Source organism: Pleurodeles waltl, chromosome 6 (assembly GCF_031143425.1).
Source record: "Pleurodeles waltl isolate 20211129_DDA chromosome 6, aPleWal1.hap1.20221129, whole genome shotgun sequence".
In the NCBI taxonomy this organism is placed as follows: domain Eukaryota; kingdom Metazoa; phylum Chordata; class Amphibia; order Caudata; family Salamandridae; genus Pleurodeles; species Pleurodeles waltl.
The window spans coordinates 1,705,395,251-1,705,409,853 of record NC_090445.1 but is presented as its reverse complement, the minus strand read 5'-3'; the positions used below and the strand labels follow the sequence as shown (position 1 = coordinate 1,705,409,853).

The 14,603-nt window shown below is 58.0% G+C and overlaps 1 protein-coding gene across 8 annotated transcripts in view; it reads left to right on the top strand.

The window, feature by feature from the left end:
* The window catches only part of SYNGAP1 (synaptic Ras GTPase activating protein 1), a 738,530-nt gene that overhangs the window by 568,710 nt on the left and 155,217 nt on the right, over positions 1-14,603 (top strand). The gene's annotated exons all lie outside the window — the stretch shown is intronic.

The window sequence follows — 14,603 nt, the reverse complement described above, 5'->3', positions numbered from 1 at the left end:
GACTCAGCTGAGGTCCCAGATTCCAGTAATGACGCAGTGGGGATCTCTGGATTCCAGTAATGACTCAGTGGGATCTCTGGATTCCAGTAATGACTCAGTGGGGATCTCTGGATTCCAGTAATGACTCAGCTGAGGTCCCAGATTCCAGTAATGACTCAGCTGAGGTCCCACATTCCAGTAATGACTCAGCTGAGGTCCCAGATTCCAGTAATGACGCAGTGGGGATCTCTGGATTCCAGTAATGACTCAGTGGACATCCACAGATTCCAATAATGACTCCCAGGGCTCAGATTCCAATAATAACTCAGCGGAGGTCCCCAGATTCCAATAATGAGCCAGTTGGGGTCCCCAGATTCCAGTAATGACTCAGTGTGGATCCCTGGATTCCAATAATGACTCAGCGCTGCTCCCAGATTCCAATAATGACTCAATGGGGGTCCTCAGATTCCAGTAATGACTCAGTGTGGATCCCTGGATTCCAATAATGACTCAGCGCTGCTCCCAGATTCCAATAATGACTCAATGGGGATCCTCAGATTCCAGCAATGACTTAGTGGGGGCCCCTGGATCCCAATACTGGCTCGGTCAGGAGTCCCTGGATTCCAACACTGGCTCAGTGGAGGGTCCCCAGATTCCAAAAATGACTCAGCAGTGCTCCCCAGATTCCAGTAATGACTCATGGGAGTCCCCAGATTCCAAAAATGACTCAATGGGGGTCCCCGTTTTCCAAAAATGACTCAGCGGGAGTCCCTGGGTTCATTAATGACTCAGTCGAGGTCCACAGAAGTCAGAAGGAGCTGCTGACTGGAGCAAACACTTTGCTTTCCTCTGCCTCCTCTTTCCATCCCTTCTGGATCGAGCCCACCTGCTCACTCCACTTCTCCATTAATGGAGCTCCCTCTCCTGTGAGCAGTATCAATAGCTTGTTCCCAATTCTCTTTGAAGTTCCTCTGCTGCTCACCAGCTCGGTCTTCAAAGGCTACCCCTGGGGGGAGGAGTAGTGAATCCAGAGATCTGGGGTGGAGCCAGATTATGTTGTGTGACTGGGTCTCTATTTGTGGTTTTGATAACCACTGTCCTCAGGATGTGTCCCTAGCTCCCTCTCTAGTGATACCTGATAGTTCATGGCACCCCCTATAGCAACACATGGTAGTGCCCGGCTGCCTCTGTAGTGACATCTGGCAGTGCCTTGTGTTCTGCATCCTCTATCGTGAAACCTAACCTCAGCCCTCACTGTGCCCAGTTCCCTCTGTAGCAACACCTGGCAGTGCCCTGTGCCCTGCTCCCTCTATCTTCAAACCTAACCTCAGCCCTCACTGTGCCCAGTTCGCTCTGTAGCAACACCTGGCAGTGCCCTGTGCCCTGCTCCCTCTATCTTCAAACCTAACCTCCGCCTGCACTGTGCCTTCTCCCACTGTACACCTGGCAGTGCCCTGTGCCCTGCTCCATCTATCGTGAAACTTAACCTCCGCCTGCACTGTGCCCAGCTCCCTCTGTACGCGTGGTAGTGCCCTCTGCTCCTTCTATCACGAAACCTAACCCCAGCCTGCCCTGTGCCCAGCTCCCTCTGTATTGACACCTGGCAGTGCCCTGTGTACTGCTCCGTCTATCGTGAAACCTAACCTCTGCCTGCACTGTGCCCAGCTCACTCTGTAGCGACACCTGGCAGTGCCCTGTGTCCTGCTCTGTCTATTGTGAAACTTGACCTCCGCCTGCCCTGTGCCCAGCTCCCTCTGTATGCGTTGAAGTGCCCTCTGCTTCTTCTATTGTGAAACCTAACCCCAGGCGTGCCCTGTGCCCAGCTCCCTCTGTAGCGACACCTGGCAGTGCCCTGTGCCCTGCTCCGTCTATCGTGAAACCTAACCTCTGCCTACACTGTGCCCAGCTCCCTCTGTACGCGTGGTAGTGCCCTCTGCTTCTTCTATTGTGAAACCTAACCCCAGCCTGCCCTGTGCCCAGCTCCCTCTGTAGCGACACCTGGCAGTGCCCTGTGCCCTGCTCTGTCTGTCGTGAAACCTAACCTCGGCCTGCACTGTACCCAGCTCCCTCTGTAGCGACACCTGGCAGTGCCCTGTGCCCTTCTCCCTCTATCATGAAACTTAACCTCAGCCTGCACTGTGCCCAGCTCCCTCTGTACGCGTGGTAGTGCCCTCTGCTCCTTCTATCATGAAACCTAACCCCAGCCAGCCCTGTGCCCAGCTCCCTCTGTAGCGACACCTGGCAGTGCCCTGTGCCCTGCTCCGTCTGTCGTGAAACCTAACCTCCGCCTGTACTGTGCTCAGCTCCCTCTGCACGCGTGGAAGTGCCCTCTGCTTCTTCTATTGTGAAACCTAACCCCAGCCTCCCCTGTGCCCAGCTCCCTCTATAGCGACACCTGGCAGTGCCCTGTGTCCTGCTCCGTCTATCGTGAAACCTAACCTCCGCCTGCCCAGCTCCCTCTGTACGCGTTGAAGTGCCCTCTTCTTCTTCCATTGTGAAACCTAACCCCAGCCAGCCCTGTACCCAGCTCCCTCTGTAGCGACACCTGGCAGTGCCCTGTGCCCTGCTCCGTCTATCGTGAAACCTAACCTCCGCCTACACTGTGCCCAGCTCCCTCTGTACGCGTGGTAGTGCCCTCTGCTTCTTCTATTGTGAAACCTAACCCCAGCCTGCCCTGTGCCCAGCTCCCTCTGTAGCGACACCTGGTAGTGCCCTGTGCCCTGCTCCGTCTATCGTGAAACTAACCTCCGCCTACACTGTGCCCAGCTCCCTCTGTACACGTGGTAGTGCCCTCTTCTTCTTCTTTTGTGAAACCTAACCCCAGCCTGCCCTATGCCCAGCTCCCTCTGTAGCGACACCTGGCAGTGCCCTGTGCCCTGTTCCGTCTGTCGTGAAACCTAACCTCCGCCTGCACTGTGGACAGCTCCCTCTGTAGCGACACCTGGCAGTGCCCTGTGCCCTTCTCCCTCTATCATGAAACTTAACCTCAGCCTGCACTGTGCCCAGCTCCCTCTGTACGCGTGGTAGTGCCCTCTGCTCTTTCTATCATGAAACCTAACCCCAGCCTGCCCTGTGCCCAGCTTCCTCTGTAGCGACACCTGGCAGTGCCCTGTGCCTTGCTCCGTCTGTCGTGAAACCTAACCTCCGCCTGCACTGTGCCCAGCTCCCTCTGTACGCGTGGTAGTGCCCTCTGCTCCTTCTATCACGAAACCTAACCCCAGCCTGCCCTGTGCTCAGTCCCTCTGCAGTGACACCTGGCAGTGCCCTGTGTCCTGCTCCGTATATCGTGAAACCTAACCTCTGCCTGCACTGTGCCCAGCTCCCTCTGTAGCGACACCTGGCAGTGCCCTGTGTCCTGCTCTGTCTATTGTGAAACTTGACCTCCGCCTACCCTGTGCCCAGCTCCCTCTGTATGCGTTGAAGTGCCCTCTGCTTCTTCTATTGTGAAACCTAACCCCAGCCTGCCCTGTACCCAGCTCCCTCTGTAGCGTCACCTGTCAGTGCCCTGTGCCCTGCTCCGTCTATCGTGAAACCTAACCTCTGCCTACACTGTGCCCAGCTCCCTCTGTACGCGTGGTAGTGCCCTCTGCTTCTTCTATTGTGAAACCTAACCCCAGCCTGCCCTGTGCCCAGCTCCCTCTGTAGCGACACCTGGCAGTGCCCTGTGCCCTGCTCTGTCTGTCGTGAAACCTAACCTAGGCCTGCACTTTGCCCAGCTCACTCTGTAGCGACACCTGGCAGTGCCCTGTGCCCTTCTCCCTCTATCATGAAACTTAACCTCAGCCTGCACTGTGCCTAGCTCCCTCTGTTCGCGTGGTAGTGCCCTCTGCTCCTCCTATCATGAAACCTAACCCCAGCCTGCCCTGTGCCCAGCTCCCTCTGTAGCGACACATGGCAGTGCCCTGTGCCCTGCTCCGTCTGTCGTGAAACCTAACCTCCGCCTGGACTGTGCTCAGCTCCCTCTGCACGCGTGGAAGTGCCCTCTGCTTCTTCTATTGTGAAACCTAACCCCAGCCTGCCCTGTGCCCAGCTCCCTCTGTAGCGACACCTGGCAATGCCCTGTGTCCTGCTCCGTCTATCGTGAAACCTAACCTCCGCCTGCCCAGCTCCCTCTGTACGCGTTGAAGTGCCCTCTTCTTCTTCTATTGTGAAACCTAACCCCAGCCTGCCCTGTGCCCAGCTCCCTCTGTAGCGACACCTGGCAGTGCCCTGTGCCCTGTTCCGTCTATTGTGAAACCTAACCTCCGCCTGCACTGTGGACAGCTCCCTCTGGACGCGTGGTAGTGCCCTCTTCTTCTTCTTTTGTGAAACCTAACCCCAGCCTGCCCTGTGCCCAGCTCCCTCTGTAGTGACACCTGGCAGTGCCCTGTGCCCTGTTCTGTCTGTCGTGAAACCTAACCTCCGCCTGCACTGTGGACAGCTCCCTCTGTAGCGACACCTGGCAGTGCCCTGTGCCCTTCTCCCTCTATCATGAAACTTAACCTCAGCCTGCACTGTGCCCAGCTCCCTCTGTACGTGTGGTAGTGCCCTCTGCTCTTTCTATCATGAAACCTTACACCAGCCTGCCCTGTGCCCAGCTTCCTCTGTAGCGACACCTGGCAGTGCCCTGTGCCTTGCTCCGTCTGTCGTGAAACCTAACCTCCGCCTGCACTGTGCCCAGCTCCCTCTGTACGCGTGGTAGTGCCCTCTGCTCCTTCTATCACGAAACCTAACCCCAGCCTGCCCTGTGCCCATCTCCCTCTGTAGTGACACCTGGCAGTGCCCTGTGTCCTGCTCTGTCTATCGTGAAACCTAACCCCTGCCTGCACTGTGCCCAGCTCCCTCTGTAGCGACACCTGGCAGTGCCCTGTGTCCTGCTCTGTCTATCGTGAAACTTGACCTCCGCCTGCCCTGTGCCCAGCTCCCTCTGCATGCGTTGAAGTGCCCTCTGCTTCTTCTATTGTGAAACCTAAGCCCAGCCTGCCCTGTGCCCAGCTCCCTCTGTAGCGACACCTGGCAGTGCCCTGTGCCCTGCTCCGTCTGTCTTGAAACCTAACCTCTGCCTACACTGTGCCCAGCTCCCTCTGTACGCGTGGTAGTACCCTCTGCTTCTTCTATTGTGAAACCTAACCCCAGCCTGCCCTGTGCCCAGCTCCCTCTGTAGCGACACCTGGCAGTGCCCTGTGCCCTGCTCCGTCTATTGTGAAACTAACCTCCGCCTACACTGTGCCCAGCTCCCTCTGTACACGTGGTAGTGCCCTCTTCTTCTTCTTTTGTGAAACCTAACCCAAGCCTGCCCTATGCCCAGCTCCCTCTGTAGCGACACCTGGCAGTGCCCTGTGCCCTGTTCCGTCTGTCGTGAAACCTAACCTCCGCCTGCACTGTGGACAGCTCCCTCTGTAGCGACACCTGGCAGTGCCCTGTGCCCTTCTCCCTCTATCATGAAACTTAACCTCAGCCTGCACTGTGCCCAGCTCCCTCTGTACGCGTGGTAGTGCCCTCTGCTCTTTCTATCATGAAACCTAACCCCAGCCTGCCCTGTGCCCAGCTTCCTCTGTAGCGACACCTGGCAGTGCCCTGTGCCTTGCTCCGTCTGTCGTGAAACCTAACCTCCGCCTGCACTGTGCCCAGCTCCCTCTGTACGCGTGGTAGTGCCCTCTGCTCCTTCTATCACGAAACCTAACCCCAGCCTGCCCTGTGCTCAGCTCCCTCTGCAGTGACACCTGGCAGTGCCCTGTGTCCTGCTCCGTATATCGTGAAACCTAACCTCTGCCTGCACTGTGCCCAGCTCCCTCTGTAGCGACACCTGGCAGTGCCCTGTGTCCTGCTCTGTCTATTGTGAAACTTGACCTCCGCCTACCCTGTGCCCAGCTCCCTCTGTATGCGTTGAAGTGCCCTCTGCTTCTTCTATTGTGAAACCTAACCCCAGCCTGCCCTGTGCCCAGCTCCCTCTGTAGCGTCACCTGTCAGTGCCCTGTGCCCTGCTCCGTCTATCGTGAAACCTAACCTCTGCCTACACTGTGCCCAGCTCCCTCTGTACGCGTGGTAGTGCCCTCTGCTTCTTCTATTGTGAAACCTAACCCCAGCCTGCCCTGTGCCCAGCTCCCTCTGTAGCGACACCTGGCAGTGCCCTGTGCCCTGCTCTGTCTGTCGTGAAACCTAACCTAGGCCTGCACTTTGCCCAGCTCACTCTGTAGCGACACCTGGCAGTGCCCTGTGCCCTTCTCCCTCTATCATGAAACTTAACCTCAGCCTGCACTGTGCCTAGCTCCCTCTGTTCGCGTGGTAGTGCCCTCTGCTCCTCCTATCATGAAACCTAACCCCAGCCTGCCCTGTGCCCAGCTCCCTCTGTAGCGACACATGGCAGTGCCCTGTGCCCTGCTCCGTCTGTCGTGAAACCTAACCTCCGCCTGGACTGTGCTCAGCTCCCTCTGCACGCGTGGAAGTGCCCTCTGCTTCTTCTATTGTGAAACCTAACCCCAGCCTGCCCTGTGCCCAGCTCCCTCTGTAGCGACACCTGGCAATGCCCTGTGTCCTGCTCCGTCTATCGTGAAACCTAACCTCCGCCTGCCCAGCTCCCTCTGTACGCGTTGAAGTGCCCTCTTCTTCTTCTATTGTGAAACCTAACCCCAGCCTGCCCTGTGCCCAGCTCCCTCTGTAGCGACACCTGGCAGTGCCCTGTGCCCTGTTCCGTCTATTGTGAAACCTAACCTCCGCCTGCACTGTGGACAGCTCCCTCTGGACGCGTGGTAGTGCCCTCTTCTTCTTCTTTTGTGAAACCTAACCCCAGCCTGCCCTGTGCCCAGCTCCCTCTGTAGTGACACCTGGCAGTGCCCTGTGCCCTGTTCTGTCTGTCGTGAAACCTAACCTCCGCCTGCACTGTGGACAGCTCCCTCTGTAGCGACACCTGGCAGTGCCCTGTGCCCTTCTCCCTCTATCATGAAACTTAACCTCAGCCTGCACTGTGCCCAGCTCCCTCTGTACGTGTGGTAGTGCCCTCTGCTCTTTCTATCATGAAACCTTACACCAGCCTGCCCTGTGCCCAGCTTCCTCTGTAGCGACACCTGGCAGTGCCCTGTGCCTTGCTCCGTCTGTCGTGAAACCTAACCTCCGCCTGCACTGTGCCCAGCTCCCTCTGTACGCGTGGTAGTGCCCTCTGCTCCTTCTATCACGAAACCTAACCCCAGCCTGCCCTGTGCCCATCTCCCTCTGTAGTGACACCTGGCAGTGCCCTGTGTCCTGCTCTGTCTATCGTGAAACCTAACCCCTGCCTGCACTGTGCCCAGCTCCCTCTGTAGCGACACCTGGCAGTGCCCTGTGTCCTGCTCTGTCTATCGTGAAACTTGACCTCCGCCTGCCCTGTGCCCAGCTCCCTCTGCATGCGTTGAAGTGCCCTCTGCTTCTTCTATTGTGAAACCTAAGCCCAGCCTGCCCTGTGCCCAGCTCCCTCTGTAGCGACACCTGGCAGTGCCCTGTGCCCTGCTCCGTCTGTCTTGAAACCTAACCTCTGCCTACACTGTGCCCAGCTCCCTCTGTACGCGTGGTAGTACCCTCTGCTTGTTCTCTTGTGAAACCTAACCCCAGCCTGCCCTGTGCCCAGCTCCCTCTGTAGCGACACCTGGCAGTGCCCTGTGCCCTGCTCCGTCTATCGTGAAACCTAACCTCCGCCTGCACTGTGCCCAGCTCCCTCTGTACGCGTGGAAGTGCCCTCTGCTTCTTCTATTGTGAAACCTAACCCCAGCCTGCCCTGTGCACAGCTCCCTCTGTAGCGACACCTGGTAGTGCCCTGTGCCCTGCTCTGTCTATCGTGAAACCTAACCTCCGCCTACACTGTGCCCAGCTCCCTCTGTACGCGTGGTAGTGCCCTCTTCTTCTTCTATTGTGAAACCTAACCCCAGCCTGCCCTGTGCCCAGCTCCCTCTGTAGTGACACCTGGCAGTGCCCTGTGCCCTGCTCCGTATGTCGTGAAAGCTAACCTCCGCCTGCACTGTGCCCAGCTCCCTCTGTAGCGACACCTGGCAGTGCCCTGTGCCCTTCTCCCTCTATCATGAAAATTAACCTCAGCCTGCAATGTGCCCATCTCCCTCTGTACGCGTGGTAGTGCCCTCTACTCCTTCTATCATGAAACCTAACCCCAGCCTGCCCTGTGCCCAGCTCCCTCTGTAGCGACACCTGGCAGTTCCCTGTGCCCTGCTCTGTCTGTCGTGAAACCTAACCTCCGCCTGCACTGTGCTTAGCTCCCTCTGCACGCATGGAAGTGCCCTCTGCTTCTTCTATTGTGAAACCTAACCCCAGCCTGCCCTGTGCCCAGCTCCCTCTGTAGCGACACCTGGCAGTGCCCTGTGTCCTGCTCCGTCGATCGTGAAACCTGACCTCCGCCTGCCCTGTGCCCAGCTCCCTCTGTAGCGACACCTGGCAGTGCCCTGTGCCCTTCTCCCTCTATCATGAAACTTAACCTCAGGCTGCACTGTGCCCAGCTCCCTCTGCACGCGTGGTAGTGCCCTCTACTCCTTCTATCATGAAACCTAACCCCAGCCTGCCCTGTGCCCAGCTCCCTCTGTAGCAACACCTGGCAGTGCCCTGTGCCCTGCTCCGTGTGTCGTGAAACCTAACCTCCGCCTGCACTGTGCACAGCTCCCTCTGCACGCGTGGAAGTGCCCTCTGCTTCTTCTATTGTGAAACCTAACCCCAGCCTGCCCTGTGCCCAGCTCCCTCTATAGCGACACCTGGCAGTGCCCTGTCTCCTGCTCCGTCTATCGTGAAACCTAACCTCCGCCTGCCCAGCTCCCTCTGTTGGCGTTGAAGTGCCCTCTTCTTCTTCCATTGTGAAACCTAACCCCAGCCAGCCCTGTACCCAGCTCCCTCTGTAGCGACACCTGGCAGTGCCCTGTGCCCTGCTCCGTCTATCGTGAAACCTAACCTCCGCCTACACTGTGCCCAGCTCCCTCTGTACGTGTGGTAGTGCCCTCTGCTTCTTCTATTGTGAAACCTAACCCCAGCCTGCCCTGTGCCCAGCTCCCTCTGTAGCGACACCTGGTAGTGCCCTGTGCCCTGCTCCGTCTATCGTGAAACTAACCTCCGCCTACACTGTGCCCAGCTCCCTCTGTACGCGTGGTAGTGCCTTCTTCTTCTTCTTTTGTGAAACCTAACCCCAGCCTGCCCTATGCCCAGCTCCCTCTGTAGCGACACCTGGCAGTGCCCTGTGCCCTGTTCCGTCTGTCGTGAAACCTAACCTCCGCCTGCACTGTGGACAGCTCCCTCTGTAGCGACACCTGGCAGTGCCATGTGCCCTTCTCCCTCTATCATGAAACTTAACCTCAGCCTGCACTGTGCCCAGCTCCCTCTGTACGCGTGGTAGTGCCCTCTGCTCTTTCTATCATGAAACCTAACCCCAGCCTGCCCTGTGCCCAGCTTCCTCTGTAGCGACACCTGGCAGTGCCCTGTGCCTTGCTCCGTCTGTCGTGAAACCTAACCTCCGCCTGCACTGTGCCCAGCTCCCTCTGTACGCGTGGTAGTGCCCTCTGCTCCTTCTATCACGAAACCTAACCCCAGCCTGCCCTGTGCTCAGCTCCCTCTGTAGTGACACCTGGCAGTGCCCTGTGTCCTGCTCCGTATATCGTGAAACCTAACCTCTGCCTGCACTGTGCCCAGCTCCCTCTGTAGCGACACCTGGCAGTGCCCTGTGTCCTGCTCTGTCTATCGTGAAACTTGACCTCCGCCTGCCCTGTGCCCAGCTCCCTCTGTATGCGTTGAAGTGCCCTCTGCTTCTTCTATTGTGAAACCTAACCCCAGCCTGCCCTGTGCCCAGCTCGCTCTGTAGCGACACCTGGCAGTGCCCTGTGCCCTGCTCCGTCTATCGTGAAACCTAACCTCTGCCTACACTGTGCCCAGCTCCCTCTGTACGCGTGGTAGTGCCCCCTGCTTCTTCTATTGTGAAACCTAATCCCAGCCTACCCTGTGCCCAACTCCCTCTGTAGCGACACCTGGCAGTGCCCTGTGCCCTGCTCTGTCTGTCGTGAAACCTAACCTCTGCCTGCACTTTGCCCAGCTCCCTCTGTAGCGACACCTGGCAGTGCCCTGTGCCCTTCTCCCTCTATCATGTAACTTAACCTCAGCCTGCACTGTGCCCAGCTCACTCTGCACGCGTGGAAGTGCCCTCTGCTTCTTCTATTGTGAAACCTAACCCCAGCCTACCATGTGCCCAGCTCCCTCTGTAGCGACACCTGGCAATGCCCTGTGTCCTGCTCCGTCTATCGTGAAACCTAACCTCCGCCTGCCCAGCTCCCTCTGTACGCGTTGAAGTGCCCTCTTCTTCTATTATGAAACCTAACCCCAGCCTGCCCTGTGCCCAGCTCCCTCTGTAGCAACACCTGGCAGTGCCCTGTGCCCTGTTCCGTCTATTGTGAAACCTAACCTCCGCCTACACTGTGCCCAGCTCCCTCTGTATGCGTTGAAGTGCCCTCTGCTTCTTCTATTGTGAAACCTAACCCCAGCCTGCCCTGTGCCCAGCTCCCTCTGGAGCGACACCTGGTAGTGCCCTGTGCCCTGCTCCGTCTATCGTGAAACTAACCTCCACGTACACTGTGCCCAGCTCCCTCTGTACGCGTGGTAGTGCCCTCTTCTTCTTCTATTGTGAAACCTAACCCCAGCCTGCCCTGTGCCCAGATCCCTCTGTAGCGACACCTGGCAGTGCCCTGTGCCCTGCTCCTTCTGTCATGAAACCTAACCTCCGCCTGCCCTGTGTCCAGCTCCCTCTGTACGCGTTGAAGTGCCCTCTTCTTCTTTTGTGAAACCTAACCCCAGGCCTGCCCTGTGCCCAGATCCCTCTGTAGCGACACCTGGCAGTGCCCTGTGCCCTGCTCCTTCTGTCATGAAACCTAACCTCCGCCTGCACTGTGGACAGCTCCCTCTGTAGCGACACCTGGCAGTGCCCTGTGCCCTTCTCCCTCTATCATGAAACTTAACCTCAGCCTGCACTGTGCCCAGCTCCCTCTGTACGTGTGGTAGTGCCCTCTGCTCTTTCTATCATGAAACCTTACACCAGCCTGCCCTGTGCCCAGCTTCCTCTGTAGCGACACCTGGCAGTGCCCTGTGCCTTGCTCCGTCTGTCGTGAAACCTAACCTCCGCCTGCACTGTGCCCAGCTCCCTCTGTACGCGTGGTAGTGCCCTCTGCTCCTTCTATCACGAAACCTAACCCCAGCCTGCCCTGTGCCCATCTCCCTCTGTAGTGACACCTGGCAGTGCCCTGTGTCCTGCTCTGTCTATCGTGAAACCTAACCCCTGCCTGCACTGTGCCCAGCTCCCTCTGTAGCGACACCTGGCAGTGCCCTGTGTCCTGCTCTGTCTATCGTGAAACTTGACCTCCGCCTGCCCTGTGCCCAGCTCCCTCTGCATGCGTTAAAGTGCCCTCTGCTTCTTCTATTGTGAAACCTAAGCCCAGCCTGCCCTGTGCCCAGCTCCCTCTGTAGCGACACCTGGCAGTGCCCTGTGCCCTGCTCCGTCTGTCTTGAAACCTAACCTCTGCCTACACTGTGCCCAGCTCCCTCTGTACGCGTGGTAGTACCCTCTGCTTCTTCTATTGTGAAACCTAACCCCAGCCTGCCCTGTGCCCAGCTCCCTCTGTAGCGACACCTGGCAGTGCCCTGTGCCCTGCTCCGTCTATCGTGAAACCTAACCTCCGCCTGCACTGTGCCCAGCTCCCTCTGTACGCGTGGAAGTGCCCTCTGCTTCTTCTATTGTGAAACCTAACCCCAGCCTGCCCTGTGCACAGCTCCCTCTGTAGCGACACCTGGTAGTGCCCTGTGCCCTGCTCTGTCTATCGTGAAACCTAACCTCCGCCTACACTGTGCCCAGCTCCCTCTGTACGCGTGGTAGTGCCCTCTTCTTCTTCTATTGTGAAACCTAACCCCAGCCTGCCCTGTGCCCAGCTCCCTCTGTAGTGACACCTGGCAGTGCCCTGTGCCCTGCTCCGTATGTCGTGAAAGCTAACCTCCGCCTGCACTGTGCCCAGCTCCCTCTGTAGCGACACCTGGCAGTGCCCTGTGCCCTTCTCCCTCTATCATGAAAATTAACCTCAGCCTGCAATGTGCCCAGCTCCCTCTGTACGCGTGGTAGTGCCCTCTACTCCTTCTATCATGAAACCTAACCCCAGCCTGCCCTGTGCCCAGCTCCCTCTGTAGCGACACCTGGCAGTTCCCTGTGCCCTGCTCTGTCTGTCGTGAAACCTAACCTCCGCCTGCACTGTGCTTAGCTCCCTCTGCACGCATGGAAGTGCCCTCTGCTTCTTCTATTGTGAAACCTAACCCCAGCCTGCCCTGTGCCCAGCTCCCTCTGTAGCGACACCTGGCAGTGCCCTGTGTCCTGCTCCGTCGATCGTGAAACCTAACCTCCGCCTGCCCTGTGCCCAGCTCCCTCTCTAGCGACACCTGGCAGTGCCCTGTGCCCTTCTCCCTCTATCATGAAACTTAACCTCAGGCTGCACTGTGCCCAGCTCCCTCTGCACGCGTGGTAGTGCCCTCTACTCCTTCTATCATGAAACCTAACCCCAGCCTGCCCTGTGCCCAGCTCCCTCTGTAGCAACACCTGGCAGTGCCCTGTGCCCTGCTCCGTGTGTCGTGAAACCTAACCTCCGCCTGCACTGTGCACAGCTCCCTCTGCACGCGTGGAAGTGCCCTCTGCTTCTTCTATTGTGAAACCTAACCCCAGCCTGCCCTGTGCCCAGCTCCCTCTATAGCGACACCTGGCAGTGCCCTGTCTCCTGCTCCGTCTATCGTGAAACCTAACCTCCGCCTGCCCAGCTCCCTCTGTTGGCGTTGAAGTGCCCTCTTCTTCTTCCATTGTGAAACCTAACCCCAGCCAGCCCTGTACCCAGCTCCCTCTGTAGCGACACCTGGCAGTGCCCTGTGCCCTGCTCCGTCTATCGTGAAACCTAACCTCCGCCTACACTGTGCCCAGCTCCCTCTGTACGTGTGGTAGTGCCCTCTGCTTCTTCTATTGTGAAACCTAACCCCAGCCTGCCCTGTGCCCAGCTCCCTCTGTAGCGACACCTGGTAGTGCCCTGTGCCCTGCTCCGTCTATCGTGAAACTAACCTCCGCCTACACTGTGCCCAGCTCCCTCTGTACGCGTGGTAGTGCCTTCTTCTTCTTCTTTTGTGAAACCTAACCCCAGCCTGCCCTATGCCCAGCTCCCTCTGTAGCGACACCTGGCAGTGCCCTGTGCCCTGTTCCGTCTGTCGTGAAACCTAACCTCCGCCTGCACTGTGGACAGCTCCCTCTGTAGCGACACCTGGCAGTGCCCTGTGCCCTTCTCCCTCTATCATGAAACTTAACCTCAGCCTGCACTGTGCCCAGCTCCCTCTGTACGCGTGGTAGTGCCCTCTGCTCTTTCTATCATGAAACCTAACCCCAGCCTGCCCTGTGCCCAGCTTCCTCTGTAGCGACACCTGGCAGTGCCCTGTGCCTTGCTCCGTCTGTCGTGAAACCTAACCTCCGCCTGCACTGTGCCCAGCTCCCTCTGTACGCGTGGTAGTGCCCTGTGTCCTGCTCTGTCTATCGTGAAACTTGACCTCCGCCTGCCCTGTGCCCAGCTCCCTCTGTATGCGTTGAAGTGCCCTCTGCTTCTTCTATTGTGAAACCTAACCCCAGCCTGCCCTGTGCCCAGCTCGCTCTGTAGCGACACCTGGCAGTGCCCTGTGCCCTGCTCCGTCTATCGTGAAACCTAACCTCTGCCTACACTGTGCCCAGCTCCCTCTGTACGCGTGGTAGTGCCCCCTGCTTCTTCTATTGTGAAACCTAATCCCAGCCTACCCTGTGCCCAACTCCCTCTGTAGCGACACCTGGCAGTGCCCTGTGCCCTGCTCTGTCTGTCGTGAAACCTAACCTCGGCCTGCACTTTGCCCAGCTCCCTCTGTAGCGACACCTGGCAGTGCCCTGTGCCCTTCTCCCTCTATCATGTAACTTAACCTCAGCCTGCACTGTGCCCAGCTCACTCTGCACGCGTGGAAGTGCCCTCTGCTTCTTCTATTGTGAAACCTAACCCCAGCCTACCATGTGCCCAGCTCCCTCTGTAGCGACACCTGGCAATGCCCTGTGTCCTGCTCCGTCTATCGTGAAACCTAACCTCCGCCTGCCCAGCTCCCTCTGTACGCGTTGAAGTGCCCTCTTCTTCTATTGTGAAACCTAACCCCAGCCTGCCCTGTGCCCAGCTCCCTCTGTAGCAACACCTGGCAGTGCCCTGTGCCCTGTTCCGTCTATTGTGAAACCTAACCTCCGCCTACACTGTGCCCAGCTCCCTCTGTATGCGTTGAAGTGCCCTCTGCTTCTTCTATTGTGAAACCTAACCCCAGCCTGCCCTGTGCCCAGCTCCCTCTGGAGCGACACCTGGTAGTGCCCTGTGCCCTGCTCCGTCTATCGTGAAACTAACCTCCACGTACACTGTGCCCAGCTCCCTCTGTACGCGTGGTAGTGCCCTCTTCTTCTTCTATTGTGAAACCTAACCCCAGCCTGCCCTGTGCCCAGATCCCTCTGTAGCGACACCTGGCAGTGCCCTGTGCCCTGCTCCTTCTGTCATGAAACCTAACCTCCGCCTGCCCTGTGTCCAGCTCCCTCTGTACGCGTTGAAGTGCCCTCTTCTTCTTTTGTGAAA